Consider the following 6,752-nt stretch of genomic DNA (forward strand, 5'->3'; position numbering starts at 1 on the left):
AGGATACTTGCCTTGCATACAGCTGCCCTAGCTTCAATGTTTGACACACAGTATAGTCGCCAAGTCCTGCCCACAATAATCTTTGAGCACAGAGCCAGAAATAATTCCTAAGCATAGTTGATTGTAGCCCCAAATCTAATAAATATATTTAAATACTTATGTTCTCCTGTACACACTACACAAATTATGATATGGAATGTTTTCAACAATCCAGATGGTTCTCTTGTCTCCCTTCTGAATCAATTACTCACAGAGATAACCCTTACTTTTTCCTTTGAATTAATAGTACCAGTGTTCATTGTCATAATAGTGGTGCCAAGGAAGTTAATAAGTTGTTACTTAAGGTTTGTTGCTCAGATTATGACTGTGAAATTATTAGTTTTGAAGTTCTTTTAGTTCCTGAAACATACCATTACAGAATAATTTATGAAAATAAGGTAAGTACTCAATTTAAAACATACCATTTTAACATGATTTATGACAATAGAATCCTTAATGAAAATTAACACAATGTAAATGCAATGATTATTTAAGTGTGGTAGGTCTGGAGGGACAGTATATTTATCTGTAACTCATACAATGTTAGAATTGGTTTGAGTCTTTATGTAAATTTTTAATTTTTTTTTTAATTTTATTGAATCACTGTGAGATAGTCACAAGCTCTCATGTTTGGGTTACAATCTCACAATGATCAAACACCCACCCCTCCACCAGTGCACATTCCCCACCACCAATATCCCAGGTATACCCCCGCTTTCCCACGCTCCCCCTGCCTCCGTGCCAGACAATATTCCCCATACTCTCTCTCTACTTTTGGGCATTATGACTTGCAACACAGACACTGAGAGGTCAACATGTTTGGTCCATTATCTACTTTCAGCACATATCTCCCATCCCAACTGATTCCTCCAGTCATCATTTTCTTAGTGATCCCTTCTCTATTCCAGCTGCCTTCTCCCTTCTGCACATAAGCAGGCTTCCAGCTATGGGGCAATCCTCCTGGCCCTCGTATCTACTGTCCTTGGGTGTCAGCCTTAAAGGTATGTCATTCTATACTCCACAAATGAGTGCAGTCCTTCTATATCTGTCCCTCTCTCTCTGACTCATTTCACTTAGCATGATACTCTCCATGTCTATCCACTTATAAGCAAATTTCATATCATCTCTCCTAACAACTGCATAGTAATCCATTGTGTAGATGTACCAAAGTTTCTTTAACCAGTCTTCTGTTCTAGGGCACTTGGGTTGTTTCCAGAATTTTACATTGTGAACAGTGCTGCAGTGAACATATAGGTACAGATATCATTTCTACTGTGCTTTTTCGCATCCTCGAGATATATTCCCAGAAGTGGTACTGTGAGGTCATATGGAAGCTTCAATTTCTTGAAGGACTGTTCATATTGTTTTCCACAAACATTGAAAGAGCGTCCCTTTTCCCCCACATCCATGCCAGCACTGGTTGTTTTTGTTCTTTTGAATGTGTGCCAGTCTCTGTGATGTGAGATGATATCTCATTGTTTTGATTTTCATCTCCCTGATGACTAGTGATGTGGAGCATTTTTTCATGTGGCTTTTGGCTATTTGTACTTCTTGTTTGAGGAAACTCCTGTTCATTTCTTCTCCCCATTTTTGGATGGGGTTGGAGGTTTTTTTCTTATACAATTCTACTAGTGTCTTGTATATCCTGGATAATAATCCCTTACCAGATGGATATTGGGTAAATATTCCTTCCAATTCTGTGGGCTCTTTCTATATTTTGACCACTGTTTCTTTTGAAGTGCAGAAGCTTCTTAGTTTGATATAGTCCCATTTGTTTACATTTGCTTCCACTTGCATGGTCAGTGCTGTTTCTTCCTTAGCTTCAATCTCATGGAGGGTTCTGCCTACATTTTCTTCTATGTACCTTATAGATTCATGTCTGATATTGAGGTCTTTAATCCACTTTGATCTGACTTTTGTGCCTGGCATTAGACAGAGGTCAGAGTTCATTTTTTTGCAGGTAGCTATCCAGTTTTCCCAGAACCACTTGTTGAAGAGGCTTTCCTTGTTCCACTTTGCATTTCTTGCTCTTTTGTCATTAAGTGGCCTTATATGTGGGGGTCTATGACAGTATATTCACCTCTGTTCCATTGGTCTGCAGGTCTATTTTTATCCCAATACCATGCTGTTTTAATTACTACTGCTTTATAGTAGAGTTTGAAGTTGGGGAAGGTGACACCACCCATCTCCTTTTTTCCAACGATTGCTTTAGCTATCCGTGGGAGTTTATTGTTCCATATGAATTTCAGGAGTCTCTGTCTTGTCTATTTCTTTGAAAAATGCCATGGGTATTTTGATAGAAAGTGCATTAAATTTGTATAGTGCTTTGGACATTATTGCCATTTTGATTATGTTAATTCTCCCTATCCATATTTTATATATCAACAAAATTTTCCTATCCACTCATAAGACTTCTCTCCTTATTTTACAGTAGTAGTAACTTATGAACTGAATCCACAAGATTTCCCACACCAGGGAGAAAGCAAATGCAGTCCCCCTCTATCAAAATAATCCAGTCAAGTTTTCCACATTTGGGGAAACAGCAAGGGTCAGCAATTTGGGGTGCAGTGGATAAGTCTCTTCCTGGAAAAGCCACCTCGTAATCATGATATCTTCCATGCCAGATAAGTATTCCACAAGGGATTTTTACACTAGGAAGAGAGCAGGCCAGTATATCTTTCTCAGGCTGATTAGTGTCTCCATCATCGTGATTGATTCCTTCTACTTCACAGGTGTGTCATGCGAATATTTTATTCCAACCCTTCAGGTCCATGCCATAGTGACATCCTCCCCTACCTCATTCCAATCTGTCCAAGTCATTTTTGCAGAGGTCTCTAACCAAGATCTTTAAAGAGGAATCCATTTTGCCTAGAAGTTCACTCTTTCCATTTTGATGTAGGTCATAAATAGCTCTCATATATAATTCAAAGCTTCATGTGTTAAGTTTTATTTGTATTTAGCTATCTCTGTATCACTGTCATCCCATTGTTCATCGATTTGCTCAAGCAGGCACCAGTAACATCTCCATTGTGAGATTTCTTGTTACTGTTTCTGGCATATCGGATATGCCACGGGTAGCTTGCCAGGCTCTGCCGTGCAAGGCTGCTGGAGTGATAGCACAGTGGGTAGGACATTTGCCTTGCACAGGGCCAACCCTGGTTCAATTCCTCCGTTCCTCTCCGAGAGCCAAGCAAGTTACCGAAAGTATAGCAAGTAAGAACATGAATTCTGGATTCAGACAATTCAAACTCAAGATCCATCCCATCAATTTATTAGCTCTGTATATTTTAGTAAAATATTTAATCTGTGTCTCTTTTTTATATGTACCAAAATAGCTAACAATGGTCATAATAAAAGTATCTAATTTATGGGATTGGTATATAAGCTAAATAATGCACATAAAAATTAACTTGGTTAACATATTTAATGTGGGTTATATTATGTACACTTGATAAGATATATGATATAAAGATAGTAATTAACTTTGATATGCAAAGTTTTCCTACGTGTCTCTTTGTATAATGACCTATGTATTTTAAGTCTAGATTCTCATGGTAGTGAAATACATTCTACATGCTTGGTTTAGTCAAAGGTTCCAAACTGGACTGACGCACAAATTAAAAGATACAAAATAGAATCTATTATTCCTCTTAGGAAGAGCTAGCAATACAATGACACTATAAAGAATATGAAAATATTAATGATCATCTCAAAATTGTGAGATTGTGGACAAGTCTAACTCTCTTCTTCAAATATTTTGTAATGACACAGTCAGTCTGTGCAACTTTCATAGAGACCTCGAAATTTATCCTCAGAGGACTCAGAAGCCACTCTCAGAGGTGCTAGTGACCTCAACTGGGCCAGACAATTCAATGTTCAGGTCGTGACGCTTCAGTGTTGCTAGTGCCAGGTAGAGTGGAGGGGCCATGTAATGCTAGGGATCAATCTCAGGTCCCTGGGCCTACAGGGCACGCATACTGACCCTGAACTATATCCCAGCCCAAGTCTGTAGGACTCTTTATTATAAAGCTCTCTTTATGTGAAGCTTAGTTAAAGTATGCATAAAACTTGCATTTGAGGGGCTGGATTGATAGCACAGCAGGTAGGGCATTTGCCTTGCATGCGGCTGATCTGGGTTCGATTCCAGCATCCCATATGGTCCCCTGAGCACCACAAGGCGTAATTCCTAAGTGCATGAGCCAGGAGTAACCCTTATGCATCTCCGGTGTGACACAAAAATCAAAAAAACAAAAATAAATAAATAAATAAAAATTAAAAAATAAAACCTTGCATTTGAACCCGAGGATTTCATATAGTAGAGGCACAACCCCGGAGTAAGTCAATTCAACACATTCAATTTGGTTGACTTAGTATCTAGAAGAGGAATAATAACCCTACTACAGTTGGTTCTAGAAATCAAAGAAACCACACAAGAAAACCCATTTTAAAGTAACTTATATTACATTACAAATGGAATCTATTTCATTCATTGTTTTATTGGGTTTAAAAGAAATAAAAGGTAGTATTTTCAGAAACTAAAAGTTTTCATTTATACTCAAACCATTAGGGAAAAATGAACAAAACCTCCCACTAAGAAAGTGATTTAAAAGCTTATTAAACAATTGTCCCTTTATTTTCTTGTGAATAGTCACAGGAGACTATTGGCTGATTTATGTCTGATCATTTGAGTGGAAAAAATTCACACTAAATACACCCAGGGTGCTAAGATTCCAGTACTATAAAAATTGATTGAAAGTCTGATATAAACTAGTCATTAAGCTAGTTATTAGGATTATAAAAATTAGTAAGACAGATCATTGTCTTAAAAAAATTCATAGTATAGAAAATTTGGAGGCAATTTCATGCATTTTTAATCTACCTTAATCTAGAATTGTATGTATTTTTAAGCCTATGAAATGTGTTATTGTACTTCCTGTTGCTTTTCACAGATTCGAAACATTGGCTTGATTCTTGTACACTCATACACCCAATTGGGTTTTTAAATTGTTAAAGTTGAAGACAGATGAGGAAATTTATTCTGTTCCTTTTATTTATTAGTCAGATTTAACTGTTAGGGACACCTAAGAGCTACTGAACTTGTTCAGAAAAATGGTGAATGTGGGAAGTAGTATATAAGGGTTTGTTGAGGAAAATAGAATTTTTAGTTCATTCTCTTCTTATTTTTTAAATTCTTCATTTAAGTTTACTTTCTTCAATCCTCTCCTTACTGTCTTCCAATGCCAATTGTTTACTAGTATAACACAAAACTCAACACTGAAAATATGAGGAGAAATTAAAATAACTTTTCTGCATTTGTTTAGTAATCATCACACACCCTTTCCAAAAATACATAAGCAGCAAAAGTTAATACATCTCAGAAAAGTATAACCAAAGTGTACTGATGAACCCCACTTCACTGAATGGGTAGGTAACTTGAATAAGAGAAATAATTTTGAATAAAGTCATAAGAACCAAGTCTTAATTCAGTGACCTTGATCACTTGCCAGCCATGTGAAATCAGTGGTGTATTAATGATCTTCAAGCCTCAATTTCCTTGGCATAAAGTGGAGATCTTAATACAGAGTGGAAGGCTTTATAAAGTATGGAAGATCTTATCTTTACTTCAACCTTATTCAAGGCAGTATTGTATGTAAAATACAGTTGATTTATCTGTTTTTCTTATAACTAGTTTGTATAATTGTGAAGATTGAGTTAAAATAGCTAGACTAAATTTCCTTCACTTCCCTTACGGGTTGAATACCATTAGGGAAAAGAGAAGAAGCAGGTGACCTACTAAGTTTAAACTCCTTGGCACTTGGACCCCTGGGTAATTCGACTATTAAAACAGATGAGAAAGAAAGTACTTTGTCTCTAAAAGTTCCTACATTTTATAGGTTGTTCTAATACCCACCTAAGCCTTATCTAAGAGAATAAGACACAGTATCAAGGAGGAATAGCTTCCGGAGAGATGCCATGTAAGCTATAGAATTTCCCAGGTATAAAATGAAGACGTTACATATTCTAGGCACTACTTTCTCCCCAACCCCTCTCTTCAAACACACACACACACACACACACACACACAGGAGAGTGGGGGAAATCATCAATTTTTCCTCTGGGGCAGAGAATACTCAGCATGTGAAGAAAAACCTTGAAAACAATGCTCGCAAGCTCAAGGGAAAGCTCAGTGGATAAAATCATCCTGCTTGTAGGTGTCAGAATATAAGTCCAGGTGTCACACAAGTGCCAAGTGTGCTCCCAGAAGCTCTGCTGCCTGTGCTACTACAGAGGTCTGATCTCTTTGGTATGGCCAGGTATACAACTTTGGATGTGTGAGCACTGTGATCAGGAGTGTGATCCCCAGTGTGTGTGTGAGCACCACAGTAACACCTACCCCTCATAGAAGCCACTAAACCCAGAATGTGAGTGTGAATCCAGGCAAGTTATTGCTAGCCCTAATGAAACTGTGTGCCAACCCTGCAACAAAACTATGACTCCTGTAACCCTCCTGCAGAGCACCTGTCCGAGTGCAAGTATCATACTCAGCGTGTAAGCCTTACGCAACCTGGGTGTAAGCCTTCCACCTTGCAACAATAATCAATAGCAACATAAAGAAGACACCAGAGGAAATACATTTTGTTTTTAAAAATAAATTCATGTTTAATACTCAGGTCTCTGCTTTTTCTGAGTCCTTTGAGGTTCTTCATTTTAGA

At 37.6% G+C, this 6,752-nt stretch overlaps 1 non-coding gene across 1 annotated transcript; it reads right to left on the reverse strand.

The window, feature by feature from the left end:
- Positions 1 to 2,512: 2,512 nt before the first annotated feature.
- LOC129399254 (U1 spliceosomal RNA) lies at positions 2,513 to 2,671 on the reverse strand. The gene has a single exon (XR_008627020.1). It is a non-coding gene; the product is annotated as a U1 spliceosomal RNA (small nuclear RNA).
- Between the last annotated feature and the right edge of the window lie 4,081 nt (positions 2,672 to 6,752).

Source organism: Sorex araneus, chromosome 10 (assembly GCF_027595985.1).
Source record: "Sorex araneus isolate mSorAra2 chromosome 10, mSorAra2.pri, whole genome shotgun sequence".
Classification (NCBI taxonomy): Eukaryota; Metazoa; Chordata; class Mammalia; order Eulipotyphla; family Soricidae; genus Sorex; species Sorex araneus.